Here is a 19,749-nt window from a genome sequence, read left to right as displayed (position 1 = left end):
GGTTCTGGGACGGTACTTCTCGTTCATTAAATGCTTGAATGCTGACCACGGTAGCGCGTAAGCAGCATCTTGTCCCACTTGCTCTAGATAGGTATTCCACCATGTTAACGCAATACCTGTGAAGGTATACGTAGCGTACTTCACATTGTCTCCTTCAGCACACTTACTTATGGCAAACACCGATTCAACTTTCTCGGTCCACCGTTTCAATCCGATTGGTCCTTCGGTCCCATCAAATTCTGAAGGTTTGCAGGCAGTGAATTCCTTGTAGGAGCATCCTACACGATTTCTTGCGCCGTTAACTGTATTGCTAGATTTAGAGTTATTGTTGGTATGTAGCGCGGCCTGTACTGCGGCTATGTTTGAAGCAAGAAAGGCACGAAAGTCCTCTTCGCTCATATTCAAGGTGTATTGAGTAGTCGGTGCCATTTCCTTCAAAATAGTCAAATGAAACAAGGTAATCATACAGAATATTAAGAGTAGTCAATAGTATCTCGTAGCATAATATGAACTCATTTATTAAAGCTTTTTCTTCATATTAGCATTTTATAAGTTTAAATTCGGGTACTACATACCCGTTAAGTTCATACTTAATAGCTAATATACAATTCAACTACTACAATTCCATATGAAAAACTGATTATAATAATATATCACGTACAAATATTCTTCAAACTTACAACTTCGCTATATTACATATAACATGAAATATAGTACACTATGATACAGGACAGTTTTGAAGATAAATCTAGTTAATACGCAAGTTGTTCAGCAAAGGAAATAAAGACACGTAATTCATAAGTCCAGAAACAAGTCATGCATTCTGGTTTTACTAAGACGACTTTCCATCCTTGGTCTTGTAGAAAATAACCGTTATGACCATTGGCTAGGCAGCATTTTGTAATGTCGTCAAAAGAACGAGGGTTTCGTAATGTCCAACAGCCCCGTAATAATCTAAAAACCTTGTTTCTCACCCCAACTACTGAATCCGTCACTTGTAAAAGTTTTATTTAAAAGCTGCAATCCAATGTTCTTTTTCTTACTTTGGTAAGAAGCGAACATCACTAACCCGTAAGCATAGCATGCTTCTTTATGTTGCATGTTAGAAGCTCTTTCTAATTCACGAAATCCTATGTTGGGATATGTTGAGTCAAAATAGGTTCTTAACCCGTAGCGTAAAATTGCATTTGGGTTCTCCGCATTTAACGCTTTAAAGAAAACACGGCGTAACTTAAAGTCTCCCCAATGTGATATACCCCACCTATCAAAGGAAAGCCTTTTATAAACTAAGGCATTTCTGAAAAGTCTTTCAAATGTTTGACAAGTTAATTTCGCCATAACTAAATGTGCTGATGAATTCTGACCGACTCTAGACAAGATTTCCTCAATCATATCCTCTGGTAGGTCTTCTAAAATATTCGGTTGTCTACCCTTAACGTCCATTTTGTTTTTATACTGTAAAATAGACAAGGATTAGATTCGTAATAACAAACAATACAAGCAATTTTTACATAGAACATAAAAGTACAAGCACACTACAATACATTTATTACACAACATGCTCACACCCCTCTAATCTGAATCACTGGTTTCTTCTTCTTCGGACTTGGTTCTTTTTCGTAATCTTCTAGGGATATATGATGTTCCTCTAATACGAGTCGTCGTTTTCCACATTGGTTTAGAAAAACCTGATGGTTTAGAGGTTCCCGGGTTATTGTCACGATATTGAAAATACGGGTGTTGACGGTACATATAAAGTTCATCGGGGTCGGAATCAGATTTCTCTATTTTGATGCCTTTTCCCTTATTATTTTCTTTTGCCTCATTAATTTGGGTCGGGGTAATTTCTATAACATCATCAGAATCCTCATCAGGATCCGATTCATCGGAAAATTCATAATTTTCCCAATATTTTGCTTCCTTAGCGGAAACATCATTGACGATTATTAACTTTGGTCCATTGGTTGAGGATTTTCTTTTATTTGACCGGTTTTCTGTGGTTCCTACTATTCCCCCCTCCGGAACCTCTTCTTCTTTCGGTTCTTCTTCTTCAGGTTCCTCTTCTTCCGGTTCCTCTTCTTTCGGTTCCGTTTCCTCTTCTTCCGGTTCTTCGGGAACTTGTGAATCTTGCCAATATATATTCGAATCTTCGTTATTATTAGGTGAGTCAATGAGATTTGTGCTAGAGGTAGACATCTATCACACAATATCAAACATATTAAGAGATTAATATATCACATAATATTTATATAGTTTCCAACAAAAATGTTAAGCAATCATTTTTAAAGAAAACACGGTCGAAGTCCAGACTCACTAATGCATCCTAACAAACTCGATAAGACACACTAATGCAAATTTTTCTGGTTCTCTAAGACCAACACTCTGATACCAACTGAAATGTCCCGTTCATATTGATTATAAACGTTCCATATTAATTGATTTCGTTGCGAGGTTTTGACCTCTATATGAGACGTTTTTGAAAGACTGCATTCATTTTTAAAACAACCATAAGCTTTATTTTATCAATAAAGGTTTTAAAAGCATTACGTAGATTATCAAATAATGATAATCTAAAATATACTGTTTACACATGACCATTACATAATGGTTTACAATAGAAATATATTACATCGACATATGTTCCTTGAATGCAGTTTTTACACAATATCATACAAACATGGACTCTAAATCTTGTCCTTATTTTAGTATGCAACAGCGGAAGCTCTTAGTATTCACCTGAGAATAAACATGCTTTAAACGTCAACAAAAATGTTGGTGAGTTATAGGTTTAACCTATATATATCAAATCGTAGCAATAGACCACAAGATTTCATATTTCAATACACATCCCATACATAGAGATAAAAATCATTCATATGGTGAACACCTGGTAACCGACATTAACAAGATGCATATATAAGAATATCCCCATCATTCCGGGACACCTTTCGGATATGATATAAATTTCGAAGTACTAAAGCATCCGGTACTTTGGATGGGGTTTGTTAGGCCCAATAGATCTATCTTTAGGATTCGCGTCAATTAGGGTGTCTATTCCCTAATTGTTAGATTACCAGGATTAATAAAAAGGGGCATATTCGATTTCGAAAATTCAACCATAGAATGTAGTTTCACGTACTTGTGTCTATTTTGTAAATCATTTATAAAACCTGCATGTATTCTCATCCCAAAAATATTAGATTTTAAAAGTGGGACTATAACTCACTTTCACAGATATTTCCTTCCTCGGAAATAAGACTTGGCCACGGATCGATTCACGAACCTATACAAATATGTACATATATATCAAAGTATGATCAAAATATAATTACAACCATTTTTATTATGTTTTAAAGATTTGAGTGTATTAAGTCAGCTGTCCTCGTTAATAACCTACAACTAGTTGTCCACAGTTAGATGTACAGAAATAAATCGATATATATTATCTTGAATCAATCCACGACCCAGTGTATACACGTCTCAGGCTAGATCACAACTCAAAGTATATATATATTTGGAATCAACCTCAACCCTGTATAGCTAACTCCAACATTACTGCATATAGAGTGTCTATGGTTGTTCCAAATAATATATATACGTAGGTCGATATAATATGTCAAAACATTTGCATATGTGTCTATGGTATCCCAAGATTACATAATATATTAGAATACATGTATAATACAATATAAGTTATCTTGGATATGATTTGTATAGATTTGTTAAACATTTCCCGTAGCTAAAAAGATCAAAAATATCCAATCTTGTTTTACCCATAACTTCTTCATTTTAAATCCGTTTTGAGTGAATCAAATTGCTATGGTTTCATATTGAACTCTAATTTAAGAATCCAAACATAAAAATTATAGGTTTATAGTCAGAAATTTAAGTTACATGTCAATTACTAAAGAGGTAGTCATTTCCGTCGAAAGAACGACATCTTGATGACCATTTTAAAAAACATACTTTCACTTTGAGTTTAACCAAGATTTTTGGATATAGTTTCATGTTCATATGAAAAATCATTTTCCCAGAAGAAAAACTTTTAAATCAAAGTTTATCATAGTTTTTAATTATCCAAACCAAAACAGCCCCCGGTTTCACTACGACGGCGTATATCCGATTTTATGGTGTTCATCGTGTTTTCAGGTTTTAAATCATTAAGTTAGCATATCATATAGATATAGAACATGTGTTTAGTTGATTTTAAAAGTCAAGTTAGAAGGATTAACTTTTGTTTGAGAACAAGTTTAGAATTAACTAAACTATGTTCTAGTGATTACAAGTTTAAACCTTCGAATAAGATAGCTTTATATTGTATGAATCGAATGATGTTATGAACATCATTGATAATGCTAAAAACGAACATATATTTCATAGCATTATGCCTCAAGAAAGACAAGCTTTTAGTTACAATTGTTCTATTTACAAGTGATATTCGTTTAAATAATAAAAGGTGAAGACAAAAGACAGATTCGACGAATTGAAGACGCAAACGACCAAAAAGCTCAAAAGTACAAAGTACAATCAAAGAGGTTCCAATTATTGATGTGAAACGTCTCAAAATTATAAGAGTACAAGATTCGAAATGCAAAATACAAGATATTAAATTGTACGCAAGGACGTTCGAAAATCCGGAATCGGGACCAGAGTCAACTCTCAACGCTCGATGCAACGAACTAAAAATTACAAGTCAACTATGTACATAAATATAATATAATATATAATTAATTCTTAAAATTAATATATATATTATATTATATTATATTATAAAAACCGTCGGCAGCTTAGGATCCTGGTTTGGTGAGCTGAAATTGTGGGTTCCGCACTCGCGGAGCTCTGAAGAGTAAAATCAACCGCACTCGCGGAGCATAGAATTCTATAAAAGCCCATGCAATTCGACGGTTTTGAGATACCTTTTATATTTTTATATATATTTTTCTTTCCCCATTTTTATGTATCAAGTATCACTCCAAATCGTAATCTCAATTTGTAATTTTAATTTTAAGTTAGTGATAATAATAAGGATCGATTAGTCGAATGTTTTAAGGTTTTGTAAGTCGAAACTCTGTCCGTGTACCACTACGCTAATAACACCCACTGTAAGTTATGTTTATGTTATTTTCATTAATGTCTCATAGCTAAGTTATTATTATGCTTATTTAATGCCGAAGTAATCATGATGTTGGGCTAAATACTAAAATTGGGTAATTGGGCTTTGTACCATAATTGGGGTTTGGACAAAAGAACGACACTTGTGGAAATTAGACTATGGGCTATTAATGGGCTTTATATTTGTTTAACTAAATGATACTACCTCCGTCTCACTACAAGTGTCCACTTACTTTTTGTACACAGTTTTAGAAAATCCCACTAACTCCATTCTCAACCAATCAAAAATCTTCTCTCTCCAGAATAACCTCTTCTCATTGGTTGAAACACAAAGTGGACACTTGAAATGGGACATCCCAAAATAGAAATGTGGACACTTGTGGTGGGACGGAGGGAGTAGTTTGTTAATTTTAATATAAAGATTTACAATTGGACATACCTATAAATAACCATATACACTCAATCGGACACGATGGGCGGGATATTTATATGTACGAATAATCGTTCATTTAACCGGACACGGGAATGGATTAATAATTAATAGACTTATTAAAACAGGGGTGAAATTATGTACAAGGACACTTGGCATAATTGATAACAAAGTATTAAAACCTTGGGTTACACGCAGTCGATAACCTGGTGTAATTATTAAACAAAGTATTAAAACCTTGTTACAGTTTAAGTCCCCAATTAGTTGGAATATTTGACTTCGGGTATAAGGATAATTTGACGAGGACACTCGCACTTTATATTTATGACTGATGGACTGTTATGGACAAAAACCAGACGGACATATTGAATAATCCAGGACAAAGAACAATTAACCCATGAGAATAAACTAAAATCAACACGTCAAACATCATGATTACGGAAGTTTAAATAAGCATAATTCCTTTATTTTCATATTTAATTGCACTTCTAATTATTGCACTTTTATTTATTATTATTGTATTTAATTGCACTTTTATTTATTGTCATTGTATTTAATTGCACTTTTAATTTTCGTACTCTTTAATTATCGTAATTTTATTTTATCGCACTTTTATTTATCGCAATTTCATTATCGTTATTTACTTTACACTTTAAATTAAGTCTTTTATTTATTTAATATTTTACATTAGGTTTTAACTGCGACTAAAGTATTAAAAATCGACAAACCGGTCATTAAACGGTAAAAACCCCCTTTTTATAATAATAATAATATTACTTATATATATATTTATATTTTTATAAATTAAAACTAATATAGCGTTAAGCTTTGTTTAAAAGATTTCTCTGTGGAACGAACCGGACTTACTAAAAACTGCACTACTGTACGATTGGGTACACTGCCTATAAGTGTTGTAGCAAGGTTTAGATATATCCATTCTATAAATAAATAAATATCTTGTGTAAAATTGTATCGTATTTAATAGTATTTTTCTAGTAAAATATAAGTTATTTCATATACGCCTCGCATAACATCAAGTATTTTTGGCGCCGCTGCCGGGGAACATAAACGCCGAAAGCGCAACGCTATATTTTAAAAAAAAAATATAAAAGTTTTTGTTAAGTTCTTTTTATAAAAATATAAGTTTTAAAAATAATAAAAATATAAAAATACAAAAAGAAAAAAAAATAATATATTTATATTTTAAAGAGTTTATAATATTTATAAAGTAAATAAGTATTTTTATTTTAGTTTTAAAATTAAATTTTTATTTAAGTTATATTTATATTTTTTATATTTTATAAAACAGAAAAAACAGAAAAAGTAATAAAAAAAATCTGAACCTGAACCCTCCGCGACTCGCGGAGCTTTTGAACTGGGACTAACCGCACTCGCGGAGGTCCTCTGACAGGTCAACATTGTACGCATTAATTACAATTTAGGGTTTTATTAATAATAATAATTATTGTTAACCCTAATTAGGTTTTAAATATTTAATTAATTTGTTTTAGTTTTAATTAATTTGTTTATTTAGTTTAATTAGTTTTATTAATTTATAAAATTAATACTTTTATAAAATAAATAATATAAAAATAATATTTTTTTAAAAAAAATTTTTGTACTTTTTACAACTTTAAGTATATTTTTTATATTTTGTACACCTTTTAATTGTTTTAGCGTAATTTTTGTATTTTTCGCTCATATTTAGTTTTAAGTCATAGTTTTTGCCATAGTTATTTTTACTTCTAGATTTTTAGGCTTTGTCGTAAAATCCCTTAAGTGCTTTTTCTTTAGACTAAGATTTAGGTGCTTTAGAATTTTGCGACGCCGTTTATATATTTTAGTCCCTTTTTAAGTTATTGCCATTTGGGATATAGTATTTCTTTTAAACTTTAATATTTTTAGACGCAACTTTTAATTCTTAGTTTTTAGTTCCTTTTTAAGTTTCGACGCGCTACTTTCTTATTTTTATTTTTCGACGCCTATTATTTTTCGCCTTTTTATTTTTCGACGTTTTTCGACGCGCTCTTTTTCTCTCTTATTTCTCGCCATTCTAGTTTTCAGGACTTAGAATTTTCTCTATTTCTTATCTAATATTTCTTTAAATTTCAAACAAAAAATTGTTTTAAGTGGTTAAATTGATAGACATCAAAATTTTCTGGTTCGTAGTAATAGTTGGATTTGTACGTGGACCGGGTTATTGGAGCCAAACAGTACTCAATTATATTGAGACCAAACGAATCCTGCCCCTCTACTGCATCTTTTGGCTATTCGAAACGTGGGCAAAATCAGAAAAGTCTATTAATTGGATAACTTATATAATTTTTCTTTCTTTTTAAAAACTAATAGGATATTCAGTGAATGCACCGAGCAAAACGTTCACCACCTTTTGTACGTTCACCACCTGTAACTCGATCAAGACATCTAGCAAATATTGTCGCCGTTGATTTTTCTTTAGAATCGTCATCCAGTCGACCAAGTACTCCAATTCAAATTTCCGATAATCCATTTTTTGAACCCGACCTCACAATTGAGAATCCGGAGAATATTCAGGGACAATTCATAGATCCTGAACCACTAATCTTTCCTCTGGAACCACCAATCATTCAAACAGAGATTGTTGAGGAACGAACCATTAAATCAGAATCCTCTAGTGATTCAGATTCAGCAAATTCAATCATGGAAAATCTGGAACCTCTAAGTATGGAAGACCGAATGAGAGCTAAACGCACTGGCCAAGGTCACGCAATTACTCAACCTGACATTAATGCGCCAGATTATGAAATCAAAGGACAAATTCTACATATGGTGACTAATCAATGCCAATTTAGTGGTGCGCTGAAGGAAGATCCAAATGAACATCTTCGTACCTTTAATAGGATCTGCACTCTATTTAAAATAAGAGAAGTTGAAGATGAACAGATATATCTCATGTTATTTCCCTGGACTTTAAAGGGAGAAGCCAAAGATTGGTTAGAATCGTTACCTGAAGGGGCGATTGATACATGGGACGTTTTAGTTGAAAAATTTCTTAAACAATTCTTTCCGGTATCTAAAGCCGTAAGACTTCAAGGAGAAATTGTTACGTTCACACATAAACCAAATGAAACTCTATATGAAGCATGGACAAGATTTTGAAAATTATTGAGAGGATGTCCGCAACATGGTTTAGACACTTGTCAAATAGTACAAATATTCTACCAAGGATGCGACATCACTATAAGGAAAGACATAGACATAGCAGCTGGTGGTTCCATTATGAAGAAAACAGAAACTGATGCTTATAAAATTATTGATAACACTGCTTCCCACTCACATGAGTGGCACCAAGAAAAAGATATCGTTAGATCATCTAAAGCAGCTAGAGCCGATTCTAGCCATGACTTAGATTCCATTTCCGCAAAGATAGATATTGTCGAGAGACGAATGGAAAAGATGACTAAGGATATCCACTCAATACGAATTAGTTGTGAGCAGTGTGGAGGACCACATTTTACAAAAGATTGTCTCAGTATTAAACTAACAATGGAACAAAGGGAGAATGTTTCATATCTAAACCAAAGGCCTGGAAATAATTATCAGAATAATTATCAACCGCCAAGACCGATCTACAATCAAAATCAGAATTATAATCGAAATATTCCATACAACAACCAACAAGGTCCTAGCAATCAACAAGTATCCAATAATACTTACAATCAGCAAAGACCTAATTTTCAAAACAAACCACCACAAACCGATGATAAAAAGCCAAATTTAGAAGATATGATGACGAAGCTAGTTGAATCTCAAACGCAGTTTTTCACATCTCAGAAACAAACCAATGAACAAAATGCTCAAGCATTTAGAAATCAACAAGCTTCTATTCAAAATTTGGAACAAGAAGTAAGTAACCTAGCAAGGTTAATAGGTGAAAGAAAACCGGAAAGTCTACCTAGTGATACAAATGCTAACCCCCGGAATGAAACAGCTAAAGCCATTACCACAAGAAGTGGTATTACACTTAAACCACCTGAAATATCTGTAATTTCTGATGAAGCTATCCCTACTCAACAAGAACCACAACCTGAACAAGATAAGGAAAAAGAACCGGTAGTTGAAAAGGTTAATGAAGATAACACAGTTAAGACTAAACCTTATGTTAAACCATACCAACCACCACTTCCTTACCCGAGTAAAATGAGAAAAGAGAGACTTGAAGCCGAGCAATCCAAATTCTTGGATATGTTTAAATAGATAAATGTAAATCTTCCTTTCATTGATGTGATTTCAGGAATGCCTAGATATGCTAAATTTCTGAAAGATCTAATCACGAATAGAAAGAAAATGGAAGAACTCTCGGCTGTTACTATGAATGCTAATTGTTCTGCAGTGCTGTTGAATAAGATACCAGAAAAACTATCTGATCCAGGAAGTTTCACAATTCCATGTTTTCTGGGTAGTCTTAGTTCAATAGAAGCATTGGCAGACTTAGGTGCTAGTATAAATTTAATGCCGTATTCACTATACGCTAAACTAGACCTTGGAGAATTGAAACTAACAAGAATAAGTATACAACTAGCCGATCGATCAATAAAATATCCTAGAGAGATAATGGAAAACATGCTAGTTAAAGTTGGTACTTTAGTATTTCCAGTAGATTTTGTTGTTCTGGACATGGAAGAAGATTCTCAAGTTCCTCTCATATTAGGAAGACCATTCTTAAACACGGCTAAAGCAATGATAGATGTGTTTGGTAAGAAACTAACCCTAAGTATAGAGGACGAGAGTGTTACCTTTTCAGTTGATAGAGCAATGCAACAACCGCAATCTGCAGATGATACATGTTATTATATTCAAACTATAAAATCACATGCAGAATTGTTAGAAGAATTTCCAGAATTACAAGGAACAGGAGAATGTTCTTTAGGAGAAGGAACTGAACCAATTGATGAAACTGAAATGTTAGCTACACTTATTGCTAATGGATATGAACCAATAACAGAAGAAATTCAAATGCTAAAAGAAGAAGACAGATATCGATATAAATCATCGATAGAAGAACCACCGACATTAGAGTTAAAGCCACTTCCAAATCATTTGGAATATGCTTATTTACATGGTGAATCTGAATTACCCGTAATAATATCGTCTTCTCTTACTGAAAATGAAAAATCTCAACTCATTTCTGTGTTGAAAGCTCATAAACCAGCTATTGCATGGAAGATTCATGACATTAAAGGAATAAGTCCTTCGTATTGCACACATAAAATCCTTATGGAAGAAGGTCATAAAACGTATGTGCAACGCCAACGAAGACTAAATCCTAATATGCAAGATGTTGTTAAGAAAGAAATTATTAAACTGCTTGATGCAGGTTTAATTTATTCAATTTCTGATAGTCCATGGGTAAGCCCAGTTCAATGCGTGCCTAAGAAGGGTGGCATGACTGTCATTACAAATGAGAAAAATGAGCTTATTCCTACTAGGACTGTAACATAATGGCGTGTTTTTATTGATTATAGAAAATTAAATGACGCCACCAGAAAAGATCACTTTCCCTTACCTTTTATTGATCAAATGTTGGAAAGATTAGCCGGAAATAGTTACTATTGTTTTCTTGATGGTTTTTCCGGATATTTTCAAATTCCAATAGCACCCGAGGATCAAGAGAAAACCACATTCACGTGCCCTTATGGTACTTTTGCTTACAAACGCATGCCATTTGGACTTTGCAACGCCCCTGCAACCTTTCAAAGGTGCATGATGGCGATCTTTCACGACATGATAGAAGAATGCATGGAAGTTTTCATGGATGACTTTTCAGTCTTCGGTGATACTTTTGAATCATGTTTAGTTAATCTTGAACGAATGCTTATTAGATGTGAACAATCAAATCTAGTTCTTAATTGGGAGAAATGCCATTTCATGGTTAAAGAAGGCATCGTTCTTGGACATAAAATTTCAAAGGAAGGAATTGAAGTGGATAGAGCTAAAGTAGATGTAATTGATAAACTTCCACATCCCACCAATATTAGAGGAGTTAGGAGTTTTCTAGGGAATGCCAGTTTTTACCGACGTTTCATAAAAGATTTTTCTAAAATTGCCACTCCTATGAATAAACTCCTAGAAAAGGATGCTCCATTCATCTTTTCAGATGAATGCATTAAATCTTTTAATATTCTTAAAGAGAAACTCACTAATGCGCCGATCATGATAACTCCAAATTGGAATTTACCGTTTGAACTAATGTGATATGCAAGTGATTTTGCAATGGGAGCCGTTTTAGGACAAAGGATTGAAAAACGATTACAACCTATATATTATGCTAGTAAAACGTTACAAGGAGCACAAACAAATTACACAACTACTGAAAAAGAACTCCTTGCTATTGTCTTTGCTTTTGACAAATTTCGATCATATCTCGTTCTAGCTAAAACGGTGGTCTATACCGACCATTCTGCTCTTAGATACCTATTTTCAAAACAAGATGCTAAACCAAGATTAATCCGTTTGATCTTACTCTTACAAGAGTTCGATATTGAAATCCGAGATAAAAAGGGAGCAGAAAATCTCGCAGCTGATCATCTTTCTCGTCTTGAAAATCCTGAATTAGAAGTTCTAAATGAATCGGCTATACAAGACAACTTTCCTGATGAATATCTATTGAAGATAGATTATAATGAAATTACATGGTTTGCAGACTATGCAAACTATTTAGTATGTGGATTCCTTGAAAAAGGATTGTCGTACCAAAAACGAAAGAAATTCTTTAGTGATATAAAACATTAATTCTGGGAAGATCCACATTTGTTTAAAAGTTGTCCAGATGGAATAATACGCCGATGTGTATTCGGAGATGAAGCTAGTAAAATTTTAAACCATTGTCACACAGGACCAACAGGAGGGCATTATGGGCCTCAACTCACAGCAAGAAAAGTTTATGATGCTGGATTCTATTGGCCTACAATTTACAAAGACGCGCACCTTCTTTGCAAATCCTGTGATGCATGTCAAAGGGCCGGAAAAATAAGTCAACGTGATGAAATGCCACAAAATGTCATTCAAGTATGTGAAGTATTTGACATTTGGGGTATTGACTTTATGGGTCCATTTTCAAAATCTCATAATAATCTCTACATTCTCGTTGCCATTGATTATGTATCTAAATGGGCGGAAGCACAAGCTCTCCCAACTAACGATGCACGAGTTGTAGTCAACTTTTTAAAACGTCTTTTTGCAAGGTTTGGAACACCGAAAGCTTTAATAAGTGATCGGGGAACTCATTTCTGTAACAATCAACTTGAGAAAGTTCTTAAAAGATATGGAGTAACTCATAAAATCTCCACCGCATATCATCCACAGACAAGTGGACAAGTTGAAAATACCAACCGAGCTTTAAAACGTATTTTAGAGAAAACCGTAGGATCAAATCCGAAGGAATGGTCCATTAAATTGGAGGATGCACTCTGGGCTTTTAGAACAGCCTACAAAACTCCAATTGGAACCACACCTTTCAGACTCGTCTACGGAAAAGCATGTCATCTTCTAGTAGAAATTGAACACAAAGCATTTTGGGCTTTGAAGACATGTAATCTTGATTTACATGAAGCTGGACGTCTACGGTTAAGTCAATTAAACGAATTAGAAGAATTAAGACATGAAGCATACGAAAATTCATTGATCTATAAGGAAAGAACGAAGAAATGACATGATAAAAGAATTAGAAGTTCCAAAGAATTTAAAGAAGGAGACAAAGTTCTTCTTTTCAATTCACGATTCAAGCTATTTCCTGGAAAATTGAAATCAAGATGGTCTGGACCATTCATAGTCAAAAGAGTTTTCCCATACGGAACAGTAGAATTAATAAATTCAAATGGGATTGAATTTAAAGACATGTAATCTTGATTTACATGAAGCTGGACGTCTACGGTTAAGTCAATTAAACGAATTAGAAGAATTAAGACATGAAGCATACGAAAATTCATTGATCTATAAGGAAAGAACGAAGAAATGACATGATAAAAGAATTAGAAGTTCCAAAGAATTTAAAGAAGGAGACAAAGTTCTTCTTTTCAATTCACGATTCAAGCTATTTCCTGGAAAATTGAAATCAAGATGGTCTGGACCATTCATAGTCAAAAGAGTTTTCCCATACGGAACAGTAGAATTAATAAATTCAAATGGGATTGAATTTAAGGTTAATGGTCACAGAGTTAAACATTACATATATAGTCCAATGGAAGTTGACAACGAAGTTAATCACAATTTCGACACCACAGCTAACTAAGTGTGGGGAGAATCAAGTCTTTAAAGGATAATATGTATTTCTGTTAGAGTTAGATTTTCTGTTTTCGTGTAGTTCTCGAAAATGGAACCCGAATGGTCTTTCCCTAGCTGACCCTAAAGAACTAGTCTTCTCCCCCCATTCTGAATTTTTATTTTTTTTAGGTTTTACGAGATGAAGACTTCCTGTGAATTAAACCATGGTCTAATGCTACACGCTTTGATCACTAAACGTAATAATGACACACTTCAAAGTGAAATAGTATCATTAATCAGAGGTAAATTGGACGGAGTAAGAAAAGAATCCAGATGCGAAAATAATAAGTTACAATTTGGTAAAGGAAAATCAAAATCCGCAGCGAAAAGAAGAGCATGACACCTTGAAAGATGTCACAAATGCGAAAAATGGTCACACGAAGGTAAATGTTCAAATAATCCAACCTATTCAAACACCGAATTTGTTACTTTATGCAGAGATGGACCGTTCATATGTTTAGAAGAAAAAACACTGAATGCTCGAGGTTACACCTATGTAGCTATGGAAAATCAATTAGTCCGAATATCTTATGAGTGGGATAGAGCATATCACTAAGAATACTATCTCACAGATAAGTTTGTACAGTTTTTATTTTTATTTTTATTTTTAACCTTTTGATAATAAACGATAATTTGTTCGCTATAAAGTATTAAATTGGTATTCGATAAAATTAGGTCTTGCAACCGAAATTATTGATATCATACAAAAATTTATTACATCACTGCGAAATTTACCGTTTATTCTTAAGATATAAATATCTTTAATCAATCAACCCAAAATATTTCAAAAATTCGTCATGAGTTAAACTAGGTTATAAAACCGAAATTACTTTACCGAAAAGAGGGGCGTATATTTTTGATAATATTTGATTGATTAAAGTGGGATAAAAGACCAAAAAGATTTTTAATTTTATTTTTACCATGTTTTTAAAATAAATATTTAAAAATTAAATTAATATTGTGAACTTTTTAAAATCAATATATTTAAGTTTGTAAAATATTTGAAAAAATTAATATTTTTAAGTTTGTATGTATAAAAACAAAAATATAATATAAGTTTAGTGTGAATCTTTAAATTTTATTAATATGAATTTTTAAAGTTATATATTTTTAAATTTAAGTTTGGTGTGAATTTAAAAACAAAAAATTTACTTTATTTCGCTAAGTTAAAAATTGATTTCTAAAAATTCGTCGTGAGTTGAAGACTAGGTCGTTGAACCGAAATTGCTTTACCCGAGGGAGGGACGAGAACTTTTATTATCATTATTTTTAATCTTATTGAACTAAAGTATGCCAAAAACATTAAAAAAAAAAACCTCCAAAAATCTTTGCTTTTAAAACAATGTTTTAAAATGACAAAATTTTAAATTTGGCCGAGGGACGGACTAGGACATCGTTCCGAAACAACCTCGTCCTAAATAAAAGGAAAAACAAAATTTTAAATTTAATTTATGTTTTATTAGTATAAGGTTTTATATAAAAAAAAATCACCGCCACTCGCGGAGGTTTAAATGGCCCCACCACCGCACTCGCGGAGGTCAAAAAAAAAACCAAAACCATATCTGGTCGAACAGACCAGTCCCCTTCACCACCACACCCATTTTCCACGAAAAACACACACAAAAACCTCTCAAAATTGAAATTTTTCACCAAAAATCGTCAAGGAATTACTCAAGGAAATCGGAAAATTTCTACACCTAAACACCATTTAATCCGAATTTTTAGTGTTCTTGAACAATTTCATACCTAATTCGATTTTGATGCTTTCTAGTGTAATAATGCTTAAATTGTTTGTGTATTATGCTTGTATAACCTAGATTGATGCTATTTAACATGATTAGAAGCTTTGAACTTCAATTTTTGAATAATCTAGGGTTTGTGTTCTTGAGCAAAATTAGGACTTTTTGATATAAACAGGTTATGGCCGAATTCTGTTGTTAGTTTATGCTAAATTGAGTAGTGTAACATGTTTAGGTTGCTAAATGATCAAAACTTTGATCCTAAACATGATTTATGAAGATTAAAGTGGACTTTTTGAACCAAAATTGCATGAACTTGATTTAATTGATATGAATGTCATGAGGAACTTATTTAATTGTTATAATGATTGTTTTTGACATGTTTTAAAAGATAAATGCGAAGGAACTTTGTATAAATTTTCATATATGTATATTTGTAAAAGTGTAGAATTGTTAATATTTTGAAAATGTGTATAGAGTTTAATGTGGATTAAACATATCATTGTAATTGTTTAGATTTATGACTTTGCTAAAACTAATGCATATTTGGATGCGCAAAAATTGTGTTTGATATATTTTGCAGACTGAAAGGGGTGAATCTTCATCCCAGGCTCGCAATGCTCCTCCGGAAGATGCAGATCAACAGGAAATTAATAACCAATACCGACAAGATATGCCTCACCCAATTGTTTCATATTCAAACATTCATGAGGCAGATTTACATCCGAATTTGAGATTTGATAGATATTGGATAGACTATCCAAAATATCAAAAGAACCTGCACAACCTTGTGTCTAATAATGTTGAGGTACCCAGAGTTATAGATTGGGAACCATTAGAGGTAGTGGAATTGGCCGAGTCAATCAGGGAATTACTTACTCAAAGGTATGGTAATTCTACTTTTAGTGATTGGGTACGTTTATTCAACATGCGTAGACCTGTGTATAGAGAATGGTGTATAGAGTTATTATGTACTATTGAAATAAATGATCGGGTAGATACTTTAACCGTTCGTAGTTTTCTTAGATTTTTATTAGGAGGGGAGATGCGCCATATGTCTTTACTAGATATGGCTCGGGCTTTACGTATATATACGCCCGAGGAGCTAGCATCTTATGATTGTCAGAGGTTAATAGTTTATGGTAGGAGGGTGGATGAGAATTTTGATACGAATGACGTATGGAGTAGGATGACTAGCCATCGTCGATTTCAGGGGGGATTATACTCTTATCTTGATATTGATAGAGCTGAATTAAGAGTAATCTATAGGTTTTTAGCCAATTCGATTACACAACGAGGTAAGAATAAGGAAAAGGTAAATGAACAGGATTTGTTTTACCACATGTGTATTCGAGACCCACAGAGCGCTGTAAGTATACCTTTTTGTGTGGGTTATTATTTATTGACTATGGTTAGGGGTATGAGGCGTGGTAGCATAATAGGAGGTGGTATATTTATTACTTTAATTGCTGAATATCTCGGTGTGGATAGAAGTCGGGGGGAATATTAATGGCAGAACCAGAACCCCGCGATAGAATAGATTTACGTGTTTATCATGGTGCTAAGGTCTTAAAAAAACGAAACAACACGGCAGCACGTTATGATGGCAGGCATCCACAGGTTGAGAGAGATCAACAGCAAGGTCAACCGGGAGGAGGTAATCCAATGACGGAAATGCAAATTTTTATGTCTCGACCCGAGTATGAAATGGCTAAACAAAAAGCATTTTAAGATTGGCAGTATCATCAAAGCCAAATCATAAGTCATTGTACACACGTAGGTAGAAACTACATTTCTACCGTTATGCCCGAATTTGCTCCTTGGACATTAGAGAGCCGACCACCATATCCTACATATGACCCAGCCGAAGCATTTTACAGCATCTATGGATACGCTTGGGACCCATACTGGAACCATCCTCCTCATTCGTAATTTTCTATTTTTGTTTATTTTATTGTAATGTTACTAATTCTTAATTTTCTTATTTCTTATTTCTTATTTTATTATTATAATAGCTTTTATAATTTTCTAACTTTATTAGATTTTAATAATTTTTGAATGTGGTGTGAAAACCCAACTTCAGAAATATGTATATATGTGTTTGTAGTTTATCTCATGTACAAAACAGGGTAAAACAGCGCATTTTCGAAGACTGGCATTAAGTTCAGCAAAAGCTATTAATTTTAACGACGAAACGAAAATACAAATGTGATGTACCAACAGACGGAATGAACAAATGATGTGCACCATTTATCATTCAGCAAACAAACGCCAATATGTTTGGAAACTTTGGTAAAATTTAATCATTTTTCTACGCTAATCACCCTCAATAATTTAAATTGTTACTGATTTCTTGCAAATGAGGGCATTGCAAGATTTTAAGTGTGGGAAGGAGTTAAATTCTTTCGGATTTTTAAATTTTTTAACTTAAACACTTAGTTACCATTAAAAATACTAGTAACATAGTAGTTGTATTAGAATCTAGTGCTCTCTGATAACAAAGAAAAGCCCTAGTCTTATATACTGACTACCCAAATATAGTAAAATTTTTCAAAATTTTCAATTAAATGAACTCAAAATCATGTTTATACATATTTATGAACGATAAAACTAGGTGTTAACATCGAAATTATTGTTACCTCGGAAAGGACATAAATTGAGAAACAAACCAAAATGTTAGAATTCATTTAAAATAGAATAGAGGACAATAAAAAGGCAAATAAAAGAAAATAAAAGCCAAGTGTGGGAAAATTTACCAAGTTATCTTAAACATATGTCACATATTTCTGTAACAAATAATTGAAGATACTTTTGCTTTGGACTAAACTAAACAGTTTTACCCGATTTATTATAATATATTTGAAAGAAAGATGGATCTACACGATAAATCAATTCCATCGTTAAAAGGAAGTAAAGTCTTCCGAAAAAGAAACGCGCTTCTTGATTTAGGTCATGAAGTTGTCGTCCAGACCAGCTGTAGGTTGACGAAAAACCTAGAAGAGTCATCTCTAAAATCAGCAGGAAATCCACGGACCTCAGCATCAAACAGGGTCGCCAAGTGGTCAGACTTATCCTAACCATGAGAGGATCTGTCTTGTAAAATGGGGAGGACGCCGTGCAAATTAGCTGGATAAGACTAATGAATCAGATCCCCAGAAAGGATAATCTCCTTAAAGATCAAAAATCAGCTTTTAAGCCTGATATTACTCAATCCTAGAGATGGACCTTAAAGATTGAGAATTACAAACTCATGGAATTCGATGATATCTAAACTCGAGCTTGAACGAGAAAATATTTTGATCAAAATTACAAACCGATTTGTTTTCTGAAAATCCATTTTCAATGCGTTCATTACCATTGAACGTAAAATCCTAGAAATTAACCTGGAATTTATTAGGTCACCTGAACTAAATCGGGTGTCAACCGTAAGAACGGTGGTTGCATAGCATGGTCAAAGACAGGACCTTGTGCCAGACCAAAGAAAAATTATAAGGGTGAGCTTTACTATTGCTCCTACCAAGGATAATAATTGCATCCGACAAGTTATAGACCAAAAACTTAACCGCATGTCAGGGGACATTGCCTTAACAGCTGCTTGTTCAACGCTTTCCTTTACAACCGGACGGTAGTTTACCGAAAGGTAATATACGGAGCAAATATACTGGACGTGTTGTTTTCCCAATACAAGGTTAGCAAGTGGGTGACACAAAACCTTAAGTTTTGAGCTAAAAATTTCAAATATGAAACCCACCAAACCCACAAAAAGAATTTGCAAACACCGGTGAAGGGTTATCCCGGAAAACTTATCTAGGGTAAAAGCTAGATTTAATTTTCAAAAGATCAAATGTTTTCATAAAGATCCAATTTCCTTAATGGATCTAAATTTTCATAGTCATGTGAGACTGTAAACCACATCGTTACTACCATTGTTCATATCGCCGTATAGAAATCACTGATGTACAAAGTGTGAAGAATAAAGAAGTGATTCTAGTATATTTTAAGACTATATTGCTTGAGGACAAGCAACGCTCAAGTGTGGGAATATTTGATAATGCTAAAAACGAACATATATTTCATAGCATTATCCCTCAAGAAAGACAAGCTTTTAGTTGCAATTGTTCTATTTACAAGTGATATTCGTTTAAATAATAAAAGGTGAAGACAAAA

At 33.2% G+C, this 19,749-nt stretch overlaps 1 non-coding gene across 1 annotated transcript; it reads right to left on the bottom strand.

Moving 5' to 3' along the window:
- Nucleotides 1-8,605: 8,605 nt before the first annotated feature.
- Nucleotides 8,606-8,712, bottom strand: LOC139903555 (small nucleolar RNA R71). The gene has a single exon (XR_011778368.1). It is a non-coding gene; the product is annotated as a small nucleolar RNA R71 (small nucleolar RNA).
- Nucleotides 8,713-19,749: the final 11,037 nt, after the last annotated feature.

Source organism: Rutidosis leptorrhynchoides, chromosome 3, assembly GCF_046630445.1.
Source record: "Rutidosis leptorrhynchoides isolate AG116_Rl617_1_P2 chromosome 3, CSIRO_AGI_Rlap_v1, whole genome shotgun sequence".
NCBI classification, from domain to species: domain Eukaryota; kingdom Viridiplantae; phylum Streptophyta; class Magnoliopsida; order Asterales; family Asteraceae; genus Rutidosis; species Rutidosis leptorrhynchoides.
Note: the sequence above shows the minus strand (reverse complement) of the source record. Positions and strands in the feature narration are given on the sequence as shown.